At 36.3% G+C, this 16105-nt stretch overlaps 1 protein-coding gene and 1 long non-coding RNA gene across 5 annotated transcripts in view; one reads left to right on the top strand and one right to left on the bottom strand.

The window, feature by feature from the left end:
• WASHC3 (WASH complex subunit 3) overlaps positions 1–16105 on the top strand; it is a 103842-nt gene that overhangs the window by 15035 nt on the left and 72702 nt on the right. The gene's annotated exons all lie outside the window — the stretch shown is intronic.
• LOC118144320 (uncharacterized) overlaps positions 1–16105 on the bottom strand; it is a 29443-nt gene that overhangs the window by 5902 nt on the left and 7436 nt on the right. For both annotated transcript variants that reach the window (XR_004729012.3, XR_013522386.1), the window contains exon 3: positions 10888–10942. This is a non-coding gene — a long non-coding RNA (uncharacterized LOC118144320). The remainder of the gene's footprint in view (positions 1–10887; positions 10943–16105) is intronic.

Here is a 16105-nt window from a genome sequence, read left to right as displayed (position 1 = left end):
GAGTTCTTTGTAAATTCTGGATATCAGCCCTTTGTCAGATGGGTAGACTGCGAAACTTTTTTCCCATTCTGTTGGTTGCCGATCCACTCTAGTGACTGTTTCTTTTGCCGTGCAGAGCTGTGGAGTTTCATTAGGTCCCATTTGTCTATTTTGGCTTTTGTTGCCAATGCTTTTGGTGTTTTGTTCATGAAGTCCTTGCCTACTCCTATGTCCTGGATAGTTTTGCCTAGATTTCCTTCTAGGGTTTTTATGGTGCCAGGTCTTATGTTTAAGTCTTTAATCCATCTGGAGTTAATTTTAGTGTAAGGTGTCAGGAAGGGGTCCAGTTTCTGCTTTCTGCACATGGCTAGCCAGTTTTCCCAACACCATTTGTTGAACAGGGAATCCTTTCCCCATTGCTTGTTTTTGTCAGGTTTATCAAAGATTGTATAGTTGTATGTATGTTGTGTTGCCTCCGGTGCCTCTGTTTTGTTCCATTGGTCTATATCTCTGTTTTGGTACCAGTACCATGCTGTTTTGATTACTGTAGCCTTGTAGTATAGTTTGAAATCCAGTAGTGTGGTGCCCCCCGCTGTGTTCTTTTTGCTTAGAATTGACTTGGCTATGCGGGCTCTCTTTTGGTTCCATATGAAGTTCATGGTGGTTTTTTCCAGTTCAGTGAAGAAAGTCGATGGTAGCTTGATGGGGATAGCGTTGATTCTGTAAATTACTTTGGGCAGTATAGCCATTTTCACGATATTAATTCTTCCTAACCATGAACATGGAATGTTTCTCCATCTGTTTTGTGTCCTCTCTGATTTCGTTGAGCAGTGGTTTGTAGTTCTCCTTGAAGAGGTCTCTTACGTTCCTTGTGAGTTGTATTCCAAGGTATTTTATTCTTTTTGTAGCAATTGCGAATGGCAGTTCGCTCTTGATTTGGCTTTCTTTAAGTCTGTTATTGGTGTAGACGAATGCTTGTGATTTTTCCACATTGATTTTATATCCTGAGACTTTGCTGAAGTTGTTTATCAGTTTCAGGAGTTTTTGGGCAGAGGCAATGGGGTCTTCTAGGTATACTATCATGTCGTCTGCAAATAGAGACAATTTGGCTTCCACCTTTCCTATTTGAATACCCTTTATTTCTTTTTCTTGCCTGATTGCTCTGGCTAGAACTTCCAGTACTATATTGAATAGGAGTGGTGAGAGAGGGCATCCTTGTCTAGTGCCAGATTTCAAAGGGAATGCTTCCAGTTTTTGCCCATTCAGTATGATATTGGCTGTTGGTTTGTCATAAATAGCTTTTATTACTTTGAGATACGTTCCATCGATACCGAGTTTATTGAGGGTTTTTAGCATAAAGGGCTGTTGAATTTTGTCAAATGCCTTCTCTGCGTCAATTGAGATAATCATGTGGTTTTTGTTTTTGGTTCTGTTTATGTGGTGAATTACATTGATAGACTTGCGTATGTTGAACCAGCTTTGCATCCCCGGGATGAATCCTACTTGATCATGATGAATAAGTTTTTTGATTTGCTGTTGCAATCGGCTTGCCAATATTTTATTGAAGATTTTTGCATCTATGTTCATCATGGATATTGGCCTGAAGTTTTCTTTTCTCGTTGGGTCTCTGCCGGGTTTTGGTATCAGGATGATGTTGGTCTCATAAAATGATTTGGGAAGGATTCCCTCTTTTTGGATTGTTTGAAATAGTTGTAGAAGGAATGGTACCAGCTCCTCCTTGTGTGTCTGGTAGAATTCGGCTGTGAACCCGTCTGTACCTGGGCTTTTTTTGTGTGGTAGGCTCTTAATTGCTGCCTCAACTTCAGACCTTGTTATTGGTCTATTCATAGTTTCAGCTTCCTCCTGGTTTAGGCTTGGGAGGACACAGGAGTCCAGGAATTTATCCATTTCTTCCAGGTTTACTAGTTTATGTGCATAGAGTTGTTTGTAATATTCTCTGATGATGGTTTGAATTTCTGTGGAATCTGTGGTGATTTCCCCTTTATCATTTTTTATTGCATCTATTTGGTTGTTCTCTCTTTTCTTTTTAATCAATCTGGCTAGTGGTCTGTCTATTTTATTGATCTTTTCAAAAAAACAGCTCTTGGATTTATTGATTTTTTGAAGGGTTTTTCGTGTCTCAATCTCCTTCAGCTCAGCTCTGATCTTAGTTATTTCTTGTCTTCTGCTGGGTTTTGAGTTTTTTTGATCTTGCTCCTCTAGCTCTTTCAATTTTGACGATAGGGTGTCAATTTTGGATCTCTCCATTCTCCTCATATGGGCACTTATTGCTATATACTTTCCTCTAGTGACTGCTTTAAATGTGTCCCAGAGGTTCTGGCATGTTGTGTCTTCGTTCTCATTGGTTTTGAAGAACTTCTTTATTTCTGCCTTCATTTCGTTGTTTACCCAGTCAACATTCAAGAGCCAGTTGTTCAGTTTCCATGAAGCTGTGCGGTTCTGGATCGGTTTCTGAATTCTGAGTTCTAACTTGATTGCACTATGGTCTGAGAGGCTGTTTGTTATGATTTCAGTTGTTTTGCATTTGTTGAGCAGTGCTTTACTTCCAATTATGGGGTCAATTTTAGAGTAGGTGTGATGTGGTGCTGAGAAGAATGTGTATTCTGTGGATTTGGGGTGGAGAGTTCTGTAAATGTCTATCAGGTTTGCTTGCTCCAGGTCTGAGTTCAAGCCCTGGATATCCTTGTTGATTTTCTGTCTGGTTGATCTGTCTAGTATTGACAGTGGAGTGTTAAAGTCTCCCACTATTCCTGTGTGGGAGTCTTAAGTCCTTTTGTAAGTCATTAAGAACTTGCCTTATGTATCTGGGTGCTCCTGCATTGGGTCCATATATGTTTAGGATCGTTAGCTCTTCTTGTTGTATCGATCCTTTTACCATTATGTAATGGCCTTCTTTGTCTCTTTTGATCTTTGTTGCTTTAAAGTCTATTTTATCAGAGATGAGAATTGCAACTCCTGCGTTTTTTTGCTTTCCATTAGCTTGGTAAATCTTCCTCCATCCCTTTATTTTGAGACTTTGTGTATCCTTACATGTGAGATGGGTTTCCTGGATACAGCACACTGATGGGTTTTGGATTTTTATCCAATTTGCCAGTCTGTGTCTTTTGATTGGTGCATTTAGTCCATTTACATTTAGGGTTAATATTGTTATGTGTGAATTTGATACTGCCCTTTTGATGCTAAGTGGCTGTTTTGCCTGTTAGTTGTTGTAGATTCTTCATTATGTTGATGCTCTTTAGCATTCAGTGTGATTTTGGAATGGCTGGTACTGGTTGATCCTTTCTATGTGTAGTGCCTCTTTTAGGAGCTCTTGTAAAGCAGGCCTGGTGGTGACAAAATCTCTGAGTACTTGCTTGTTCGCAAAGGATTTTATTTTTCCTTCACTTCTGAAGCTCAGTTTGGCTGGATATGAAATTCTGGGTTGAAAGTTCTTTTCTTTAAGAATGTTGAATATTGGCCCCCACTCTCTTCTGGCTTGTAGTGTTTCTGCCGAGAGATCTGCTGTGAGTCTGATGGGCTTCCCTTTGTGGGTGACCCGACCTTTCTCTCTGGCTGCCCTTAGTATTCTCTCCTTTATTTCAACCCTGTTGAATCTGACGATTATGTGCCTTGGGGTTGCTCTTCTTGCGGAATATCTTTTTGGTGTTCTCTGTATTTCCTGCAATTGAGTGTTGGCCTGTCTTGCTAGGTGGGGGAAATTTTCCTGGATGATGTCCTGAAGAGTATTTTCCAGCTTGGATTCATTCTCTTCGTCCCCTTCTGGTACACCTATGAAACGTAGGTTAGGTCTTTTCACATAGTCCCACATTTCTTGGAGACTTTGTTCATTCCTTTTTGCACTTTCTTCTCTAATCTTGGTTTCTCGTTTTATTTCATTGAGTTGGTCTTCGACTTCAGATATTCTTTCTTCTGCTTGGTCAATTCGGCTATTGAAACTTGTGTTTGCTTCGCGAAGTTCTCGTATTGTGTTTTTCAGTTCCTTTAATTTATTCATATTCCTCTCTAAGTTATCCATTCTTGTTATCATTTCATCGAATCTTTTTTCAAGGTTCTTAGTTTCTTTGCATTGATTTAATACATGATCTTTTAGCTCACAAAAGTTTCTCATTATCCATCTTCTGAAGTCTAATTCCGTCAACAAATAATAATTTTAAAACACTTTTTTATGTTCATCTATCAGTGATCTCTTGGCCATGTAAGGTAATGCTTTTTATATTATACGACTTCAGAATTCATATTTTTCATAACAAATCATAACATGGTATGGTACCAAAAATATCTGCAGTTATCTCTGACAGCACAAGTTAACATTATTTTATTCCTTTAGAAACTATTTCAGTAGTTGAAGGGTGTAGTTGTCCATCATTTTTCTGTTAATCAAATAATTAAGGCCACGCACAGTGGCACATACCTGTAATCCCAGCACTTTGGGAGGCTGAAGTGAGAGGATCACTTGAAAACAGGAATTTGAGATCATCCTGACCAACAAAACAAGACCCTGTCTCTACATTAAAAAAAAAAAAAGTTAACTCTATATGATGGTGTGTACCTGGTAGTCCCAGCTACTCAAGAGGCTGAAGTGGGAGGATTGGTTGAGCCCAGGAGTTCAAGGATGCAGTGGCTGACCTTACTGATTATTCCACTGTACTTTGGTATAGGTTACAGAGAAAGACCCTGTCTCGAAAAAAAAAAAGTTTTTGTAAAATTGTATTATCAAGCAAAAGAAGCACAATGCTAATACTAAAGGACAGTTTTGTTTTGCTGTCCACAGGATAGTTTATGACTAGTAAGTTAAAAGCAAATTCTGACAATCAGAAAGAGTAGATTGGCTCATTTGGAAGCTGCAATGGTGAAAGTGGTTAAGAAAGTACATTTACTTTCTCTAGCTATCTGAAGTGGATTTTTCACTTTCACGATTCCTTTTTCTTCTGAAGCCTAGAGCTCAGGGTATTGATGGTCAATTTAGAAAAAAATAAACCAGACTTTGGGGTGAAAATATATGAAATTTTTTAATTAATAAGAATAAAGCAGGCCAGGTGCAGTGGCTCATGCCTGATAATCCCAATACTTTGGGACGCTGAGGCAGGTGGATTACAAGGTCAGAAGTTAAAGACCAGCCTGGCCAACATGGTGAAACCCTGTCTTTAGTAAAAATACAAAAATTAGCTGGGCACAGTGGCAGGCAGCTGTAATCCCAGCTACTCGGGACGCCGAGGCAGAAGAATTGCTTGAACCTGGGTGGCAGAGGTTGTAGTGAGCTGAGATCAGGCCACTGCACTCCAGCCTAGGCAATAGAGTGAGACTCCGTCTCAAAAAAAAAAAAAAAAAAAAAAAGAATAAATCATATTGAACACATTTTTAAAGCTAAAACTCAGGAAAGCCTAAACTTAAAAGATAGACTTGTTATAAAAAAAAAAAAACTATGGGGCTAGGCATGGTGGCTTTACACCTGTAATCCTTACACTTTGGGAGGTGAAGCGGGCAGATCACCTGAAGTTTGGAGTTCAAGACTAACCTGACCAACATGGAGAAACCCCATCTGTCTACTAAAAATACAAAATTAGCCTGGAATGGTGGCGCATGCCTGTAATCCCAGCTACTCAGGAGACTGAGGCAGAAGAATTGCTTGAACCCTGGAGGCAGAGGTTGTGGTGAGCCAGGATCACACCAGCCTGGCCTGGCAACAACAGTGAAACTCCATCTCAAAAACAAACAAACAAACAAGAGAACACTCTGTTTCACTCTTTAAACAAAAGGGAGACGCTTCACAATGACTCTGAAAGATTTTTATGTTCACCCCTCCTTGCCAAGCCTATATAAAATAAGAAATAGGAACATCTACTAGGTTATACTCCATAAAATTGCCCTGAAATCTTTTATGAATACTGCATCTTAGAATAGTTGTTAAATTCTTGATAAATTGCCTTCGATTTTACAAGAACTTCAAAAACTTTTTCAGTATAAATCCGCCAACTGTTTATTCCACAAATATTTATCAAACACTTTAAACTACTGTGTTAGGTATTGTCTAGATTTATTTAGTGAGCTAAGGTTTCCAGATACCACTTGCAATTTTTATTTTTGTTATTAATTATGTAAACAAGTTCCATTGCTTTTCAGTCATTTATATATATAAAATAAATGACCCTTTAAATATTTACTTTTTTAATCATGTCTTATCGCCTCAGTAGGAATAAGCCAAGATCCTTCACAGGTCCATGAAATCCTAAACAGTTTAGCTCCCCTGTTAGCTTTACAATCTCATATCCTCACTTACTCTTCTCCAGCTCTACTGGCCTCCTTTATGTCTCTTGAATGAATATATTGGCAGTCTCCTGTTTCAGGGCCTTCGCTTCAGCTGTTCTCTCTGCCTGAAACACTTTTCCCCAGATATCTCCATTGTTTGCTCCCTCACTTCCTTCAAATCTGTATTCAAAAATACTACCTTCTAAGTATGGCCTTCCTTGGCCACATTATTTTAAATTGCAGCGTCCTCTTACCCAATTCCCTTTACCCCTTCTCTGCTGTATTTTTCTTCTTATCAACTTCTAGCATTCTACATGTTTTATGTATTTACTCTCTCTTTTCTCTACAAGAGTATAAACTCCACAAGGCAGGGAATTTTTTCATGTACTACACCATTCTTCATTCCTGCAACAGTACCTCCTTGTCTGTAGTCCTATAAATGAAAATGCTTATAATTTGTCTGTACCAGTTCACCTTCTGATAGGTTTAGGTGATAGATTTCTTTTCCACACTAGCTCAGCGGTTTTCAGAATAAGAAACTTCCAAGATGTAAGTTTCTGGGCCCTCTCTTACAAAATTAGAAACTCTAGAGTTGGTACTTGGTACATAGAGCATGTGTGTTTTGAAAAAATACTTCTGATGAAGAACTGCTTAAAAATATTTTAAACTATATATTAACATCATTTAATTTTTTTAAATTTACAAGCATTTAAGAAAATAAATAATTGTTTTATATTTAAAAAGCCTTAACTTTCTAGCTGTGCTTGGTACTTGACTCCAGCCCATCCTTTTTTGCTTGATGTCACTGAGTATGATAGGGGTTCAATTTCTTCTGCCTCAGACTTTTTCTGATTTAAGACAGATTTTTCTGTTTTTAGTCCTTTGTCTCATTTTTGCCTTTGGTAAGGGTATATCTATTTCCTAAGCATTTTCAGGGTTCTGGAAGTGCAGCTTCTTCCTGGTATCTCCTTCAGACACTTAGACTTTGACCTTCTTTTGCTCTGCTAAGTCATCATTCTTCTACCTGCTCTTAATTTTTATGCAATTGGTTCATATATGCCTCTTACTCATTGAAGCTGGAGGTCATATTCTGTTTCTAATTGTTAAGGAGTAATTTTCAAGAAGAAAGTGGGGAGCAACATCAGACTGCCATCATAATACTAGAAGTCCATCCAACTTAATTTTATTGTTTTTAGTTTTTTGTGCCAACTGACATCCCAGAACCTTATTACCCAACTTTTATTTCCTGTTGCTCCCTGTCCTAAATTTCACTTTTTTTTCTTTGAGATGGAGTCTCATGCTTGTCTCCTAGGCTGGAGTACAGTGACGCGATCTCGGCTCACTGCAACCTCTGCCTCCTGGGTTCAAGCCATTCTCCTGCCTCAGCCTCCCGGGTAGCTGGGACTACAGGTGCCTGCCACCATGCCCGGCTAATTTTTGTACTTTTAGTAGAAATGGGGTTTTGCTATGTTGGCCAGGCTGGTCTTGAACTCCTGAACTCAGATGATCCACCTGCCTCGGCCTCCCAGAGTGCTGGAATTACAGGCGTGAGCCATTGCATCAGGCCCTGAATTCCATTCTTTAATCAGACAGAACCACAAACCTTTCCCTATATAAGTTCCATGCTTTTCCTTCTCTGAATCTAGATTCTCCTTCTCTTTATTGTCACATGTCCAAATTCTGTTATCTAACATGTTCCTATGATTGTGTCCACTAAATCATCCCGGATTCTAAACCCACCAACACATAAAGCTAGAAGTAATAACTCCTTTTGTTGACCTATCCAGTAACTTTACTGGTATTCTTTCTGGAATTTGTCACTTAATAGCTTGTTTTATGATTATCTGTACATATTTTTATATCTCCAGTTGAAAATGGAACCATGAGAGGAAGAATGGTGTCTTGATTAATTTGCATATTCATTTTAACACCTTACCCATAAAGGTGCTCAATCAATATTCGTTTAAGGACTATATATGTAATCACACATATTATCTCTCCTTCCTAGCTTTGTGCTACCTGGATATGTATAAATATGTTCTCATTTTTTATGTTATCAATTTAAAATGTTTTCAGGACCAAAACAAGAATAGACCCAATAGAGGTCCTCCTCAAGATTAACATGAATCTACCAATCATTGTTTTTTGGATTATGATTATTGAACAGTCTATAAATTCACTCTTTCTTCTGTTTTCTAAGCATATTATGAGCGACTGTCAAAATTTCCAACAAGAGATGTAGGCTACATGTTTGAAAATGCCCAGGAATTTTCTTTCCTTGGTGTGATCAGTACCAGAATTCCTGCCCCTTCTTTATTATCATTTATTTTGGCCTTTGTGTTCAAACTTAGGCACAAATAGTTGCGTGTTTCATTGCCCCCTTTATCTATTGAGGAATTAAATTTTCATCAGGGCAACTTAAGAATTTATCATAGGCAAAATTAAACTTCTAGTATGTGTAGATGGATAATATTTCCCATCGTGTCTGTATCTTTCTGCTCGTTTACAGTGTTTTAAGAAAGACTTATCTAAATCTTCCATCTGGCAGGGTAGCAAAAAAGTATGCTCCATTTGATAAAATTCTTGCCTTCTTTTAGCCTCACATAGGAGTTTCTTTATCCCTTGTTTAAGAATTTCTCTATAAGTGTATATATTTTGATTTATGGTAATTGTCCTCTTTCCGCTGGGAAGCATTGTAAGACATTTCTTTCAAATACCAGTTGTCATACACAAGTTTCTTCCCATTAAGCGTTAGCTTATTTATTTTGAAATTTCAGATTTGCTCTATTTACATACACACAGACACACATATCACACACACATACACACTTTTTTTTTAGGCTATTGGCTTTGTTTACTGCTTACATTTTCCTCCTAATAATTTCCTGGCAGTTCTTCCACTGCTTTTTCCCTACTATATTGTTGTTATTCATAGGTCTAGTCTTACAATTTCAATTGAGGATTTTTTAATCTTTTGATTTCAGTGTAAAGCTTCTTGAACATACCTGTGGGTATTGCTGAACATAATCTGTTGGTTCTTCCAAACCACTTAGCACTTTTCCAAGAGTACAATCATTTTAATGTCATAAGTTATCACCTAAAATATTATTCTTCAGCAGTATCTGCATAGCTAGTTGTGTTTCCTATATCCATTTCTTTACAAAACTATAACTTTTAAGTGGAAGAACAGATGGCAGTACCACTCTGCGTTAGAAAATGCCTCACAGAAGTGGAGTGAAGAACAACCATTAGAGACCCATTACAATTTGTACCATTGAACCATTCATTTTCTGTCATAGACGTGGAAAGAATACAGATGGTTTTCTATCTCTATACCTCAGGATGGTGTTATGCCTTTCTATTTTCTGTGTTTGTCTGCTAATTGGTTGTTCACTCTGAAAATGTGGTTCAATTCCTGGAGTGTAACTGAGAACAAACAGGGTTCAAAGGGATATAGATAGAAAGAAAAGCAAATTTGACCACTGGCTCTAAGGAGGAGCCTAACCCCAGCTAATTCTGGAGGGTCACTTCATTACAGACTACCTTATCATACTGAAAAGTGTTTCACTTCCCCAACAAGATTTTAAATTTGTATTAAAATACCCACTTTTTCTCAACTTTAGGGGTGACTAAAGTTTGCTTATCTACCAGGCAAAATTCAGTTTTAGTTCTTAATGCACAGAAAGACCGATAACAACATAATTCTTTAAATGAGTTCCAGTTTGTCTATTGGTAGCTTGAGTAGCTTACCACCCATTGTACATAAGACAATAGGCTATAGAAACAGTTTTAGAAGCCTGCCTCTCAGCTTTTAGGGAATTGTTTGAATTAACGAAAAGGAGGATAACATTGTCTCAACAATAAAAACCTCTTTATGAAACAAAAAAAACTATATTTATACCAACAATATCTAATTCTTTATGCCAACAATATCTAATCCTAAGAGCCTAAAAATAACTGTCTCTATACATACAAAAGGGAATTAACAGTGCCACAGGTCTTTCACTTTGTGAAAGGGTAATAACAGATTTATCTCTTTTTCAGTTGCCTTTATATTCTTTTCATTTAAAAATATGAGTTACTCCTCCATAAGCAGAATCTTATACCTCTGTTCCAATGATACTGAGTTTCTTTTTCCAAAGTGTAATATACTTCCCCTCAGTATCATCTTGATACATAGCTCCTCAACAATCTTTTAACCTTTTCTCCTATTTTTTTAGAACAATTTTGTCTTATGTAATATGACAGAACCATGTTTTTCAAGCCCTTTTGGCTTCTTCTGTAATATAGAAAGCTTTGATTTGCAAAATTGTGATATGATCAATCACATCAGAAAGTCTTGCATGTTACAAAAACAGATTTTCTTGATTTTAAGACTTTCTGGGTATCAGGATGAACACAGGCTCCTTTGGCTTCCTCCCTAAACTGCTATGAAAACTTCCTCTTCCTGGGTACTATCTTCTGGAATGCCTTGCTTTTATATGTGCCTTGCTTCACTTGCCACATACCTGTAAATCTATTTTATAGTCTAGAGAATTAAAACTATTTAATCAATATAAACTCCTTTGAGAGTATAGAGGTGCAAACCAACACAGTCCTTCACTAATTACAAGTACCAGTTCACAGAGTAATAAGCAATACCTTGCTTTTTGATCTCCACGCCTTTTTCCGTCACTCCTGGATTACTGCCTGCCGTCTGAGAGATAAAACAATGATTAGATTAAAACAATGAAAGAAAAGTTGTTCTTTCTCTGGGGGAAAATTTCATTGCCTAGGAGTACACCCAGATCTTTACCCAGAACTTCTGGGGTACAACATGGTATAGTTTCTTAGCTTTCTCATCACACCGGGCCATGTCACCTCTCAAGACTTCAGTTCTCCCGTACATAAAATGAGATCAGAAGTTCCTTTTAGATTTATGATCTATTAATTGATCCCCAAATTTGAATCTCATTACTAATGACTGTTGCTGGAACACCTGCTGGCATTTTCTGACTTTTTTTTTCCTTTTAATCAAGTTTTATGCAAGATTTTTCAGTAATACTTTTGTGTTCCAAATGTGGCACAGAATTGATTTTGATTTAATGTTTGTTGTCATAATAGTGCAGCACAAGCCTTTACTAAATTACATATTGCTTTTATAACTTAACTGGAATTGTGTACATAGATCACTTTTCCAACAATTCTCCCCTTTTTACTGGCAGATCTTGGTGAATCCTTTGCCAGTAATAAATTGTGCATTGGGAAAATCCGACTTCCACATTAAGAAGCTAATGACTTGTATTTTTTGAAACCCTATTTGCCAAAACAGTCTCTTGGACACTTAGACTTTTTTAAAGCTCTATTTTCTTTGGCTGGCTTAAAATGTGAATTGAATAATCTCTTTGGTTCTGGTGGTTCTGATGCATCTGTTGCCAGTGGTGGATGTTGGCCTGAGGAAATGTGACTTCCATTACCTAAGGCAAATGATTATTAAAGATGTTCATCGAGAAGTTATGCACCTTGGACCTTGTGAAACCAATCAAGCAGGAAGTAGCATGTTCTTTAGATAACAAACAAAATGTAGTTACTGTAAGAGAACTTAAAGTCTTTAAAACCTTTTTTGGATATGACCCCAATGTGGCTTTCCATGTTTTAGACAACTCCAAGTCCTCATCACTGATCAACAATATAGTCAAAGTATAATCAAAAAAGAGGAGCTATTGGTTTATATATAATCATAGCTGTGGAAAACACTGTTACAGATTTAGCTTAATAATTATGTGATTTTTTTAATTTTTGACTATAGATATCATAATATTAATATGTATTTCATTTGTTTTATAATACCTAAGGCTTACTAATCAATATCAAAATCAACATTTATTGAGTACATGAAGGTTTGTGGGATGGAGCAATAACTTTTGTATTGTTTTAGCCTCAATTTGTTCATTGAAAATAAAAGCTTCATGTCCAGTTACTTTGATTTGCCACACTTATGAATATAAAGAAAAGATACAAATGAATATTTGTCTGTTTAATTAATTGCACAATTTAGCCAACTTTGATAATTCTAAGTAAAAAGTATTTTATCCTTCCTGTGAACTAAATAGGTAGGCAGGTCTGTCTGACTACAACTAAAAGAAAGAAGCAAAGCTTAGCAAAATAGTAGACTATATGAGTAGTAACTTTGAGTTGGGATAAATGAAATTAAAGTGACCTCTGACATTTGTCCTCCTCCTTCTACTTTCTATCTTATATGAAATGCAAGAAGGTTTGGATAGAACTTTCCCTTAAGCAGAAAACTGACAGTTATCCACCAACTGGAAGCTCCTACCATGGTTCCTATGCTTTGCCATGGCCCCGGTATACAGAGGACCTAGAGACAGATAACTTTTGTCAAAGAATTACAAAAATTACTCTCTGCTAAAGTCAGTGAACTGGCCTCTAAGGAAAGTATGTGTGAAGAATGATTATGCTAGGTTTACAGATTATGATTTTTCCATCGTTTTAGCTGCCTTTTGAACCCTCCCATGTTGCCTTGAAAGTTAGGGAGCTTAGAACCACTCATACTATGTACAGATTTAATGTTAAGAAGTATTGCCTTACTATTATGTATTTGTCCTTTTGCATATTTTAAATTTTTCTTGTTATAAGTGTTTGTTAGAGAGCAGTAAACAATGATACTGCTAAGTTTAGGTTTTAAATTTCTTGCTCTTTCTGATTTGTGATAAAGATAGAAGATTGAAGGAATTACTTGCCATGTAGTGGGCAGATCTAAATAGTTATATGGTTTTCATGTCAGTGCCTACTTGGTAATATTACATATGCCTCCCTCGATTCTTATCTCTTTATTTCTCACTGATACCACTGTTGTCATAATAATATAGCTGAGAATATTTTCAGGCTAATATCACATTTTTTCTTACAGCCATCCTTAGGTGGCATTTAATTGCCATGAAAGTATTTATTTTTGAATAATCTGTTTCCAGGAATTAGTTGTTTACCATAACTATATTTGTATATAGTACATACTGTCTCTGGAAAACATATTTTAAACTGTGACCCTTCAGAACATTCTAGAATTCTCAGTCATATTTGAAGAATAGTCACATACCAACAAACTAATAGATGGCATAGATGCCAGTCTCCATTAGAGTTGTAGAAGGCTAATTGGCTACTGTAGACTTGAGTTCTTTGTTTTTTTAATAAAACATCAGACAAGTAAAATTAATTTTAATTAAAAAATTTTAAAAGAGAGAATAAGTGAAACATAAGAGAATTTAAAATGCAAAATAATCTTTTTAAAAAATTGATAAGCTAATGTAAGGTGCTAAATTTGTCAAATCATTTTTTCATAAGTGTGAAAGTGTATTTGAAGAAGATGTTATTTCTTCAGAATTTATTCTCCATATTTTGGTGTCACTGGTATTAAAATTCAAATAATTTAGATAAGGTGGAGGATGGTTTATCTGAAACAGTCCTTTTTAAGCCAAAATGTTTAATTCTTGATTTTAGTTTATTTCACCAAGTGCTAATAATACGTATTTATCTACCTTAAATTCATCACAGCACCAAACCCCGTCCCCATCTCCTGACAGAAGAAAGTAAGGCAAAGAGAGAACACAAGAAAGCAAGTTCAGGGGAGAGAACTTTCAGCGGGTTAACTCAGAGTCATTCTGTTTCACAGGAATTTCCTTGAGATGATGCATAAAATGATAGTGCACAGAAGGCATAAGCAGAAAAACATTTTAACTTGTGACTTTATATCTTTCCTTCTAACTCATTTAAGCAACTCCTTAACTCTTTGGAAGGTGTGACAAAAGGAGCAGCACCCTACTGTTGGGATTCATAAGGAAGCTCTTGAAGATGCACATAAGTGATGACAGTTGTTATGCTTGCTAAAATGTGTGGTATCATTCTTTTCTCTGATGCAATCGTAATTTTTTAGTTTTCCAGCTTTGTTTTCTCAGTGCCCTTCTCTTGTCTTTCCCACTGACCACCTCTGCCAGAAAGAAAGGATCTCACATAAGTTTTCCAAGTTGGTGTATTTTAGAAACACCATGATTCTGACCTTAACTATAAATTTATCTAAGATCATGTTTAATTAATGAGAGAAAAAGTAAGGACCAGAGGAGCAAATGAGCTAGGATAAGCAAGTGGGCTCACCTCAGAAGGGAGAGAAGTGCCTTAGAAATTTTAGAGACCATGAACTTGAGGAAGGCATTTTTAGCACTATATCAAGGATCTCAGATGGTATAAGCATTCATAATGTGGTAGATCGTCCTAGGTCAGAAGAAAATTTGTCTTGAGTGGGTCAAAGCAATGTGAGATGCAACCACATACTTCATTCATAAGCCAATTTTTTGGGTGAGGATTATTTTACATTTTGGAGAAAATGCTGTTATATTAACTATATGTTTTAAAAGGAAATTAAAGAAGATTTCAAAAATATTGAATTTCATTGGGAAAAATGAATGAAAGTTTTCTGTTCTTTTACCTGAAGATAACCTCATTTTTGTGTTTATCTTAATGCCATCATTTAAAAAAACCTTTTCAGACCTAAGTATGACTTTCTGAAGACTTTCATAATACAGTGAAACACCCCAGATTTTATTTTCTTGCTTTTTCCTAGCCCAAGTTCACAAATGACTTTTATTCCATTGATTAGTTATACCATGTGCTGATGACACATTGTTATCAGGTTGAAGGCCCTTTCATTGTGGTTTCTTTTGCCACATGGAATGCCTAATCCTGGCCATCTCTCTTTAAATGGGTGCCTGTTAGATCCCTAAGGGCATTGAATGAGAGAATCATACCAGTTCAAACAAACTACCACTATTGGAAAATTAATTCAAAAGTGAATATGCTGTTATGTCAATCAGTAGTATCATCTTTATTGTTAATTACTAAGGATTCTGTTCTTTGTAACTTTTATTACTGTATTTGGTTGGAGATATTTCTTTAAAACTTCTTGAATAGGTGCAATGTAGTAATAAGTTTTGAAAAACTGCTCAGGAGACATCTGAACTTATTACACTCTTTATTAAATTTCAGTTTTAGATTTAAGGAGTACATGGGCAGGGTTGTTGCAAGGGTATATTGCATGATGCTCAGGTTTGAGGTACAAATGCTTCTGTTACCCAGGTAGTGAGCATAATACCCAATAGGTAGTTTTTCAACCCTTGCCCCATCCTCTCCTCTCCTCTCTTACCGTCTCCACTGTCAGTCATTTCTATCTTTATTTCCATGAGTACCTCATGTTTAGCTTCACTTATAAGTGAGAACACGTAGTATTTAGTTTTATGTTTCTGCATTAATTCACTTAGGATAATGGCCTCCAGTTACATCCATGTTGCTGCAAAGGACATGATTTTGTTCTTTTTTTATGGCTGTGTAGTCTCCCATGGCATGTATATACTACATTTTCTTTATCCAGTCCACCACTGATGGGCACATAGGTTGGTTCCTATCTTTGCTATTGTGAATTATGCTTTGATGACCATGTGTGTGCATGTGTCTTTTTGGTAGAACTGTTTATTTTCCCTTGGGTATATCTACCCAGCAATAAAATTGCTGTGTTGAATGGTAGTTATATTTTTAATTCTTTGTATACTCTTAATTTAATTAGCAAATTTCAAAATGGTTTACTATAAAAATTCTCTTAAAGTTCTTATTCCTGTAAAGGAAGATTTAGAAATGTATAATTAATGTATATTTCAAATTAATGTATATTTCAGTTTCATTCATCATTTGAATGAAATTAGGTATATATTCATAATGGAGTTTTAGCATTGATTAGCCTAGCATAGCAAATCTATAAATTTTAGATGCTGCTTTTGCATTTATAATGCAAAGAGGAAAATGGGTCTTCAACAGC

This window comes from Callithrix jacchus, chromosome 9 (genome assembly GCF_049354715.1).
Source record: "Callithrix jacchus isolate 240 chromosome 9, calJac240_pri, whole genome shotgun sequence".
NCBI lineage: Eukaryota > Metazoa > Chordata > Mammalia > Primates > Cebidae > Callithrix > Callithrix jacchus.
The sequence above is the reverse complement of the archived record's forward strand: the minus strand, read 5'-3'. Positions and strand labels throughout refer to the sequence as shown.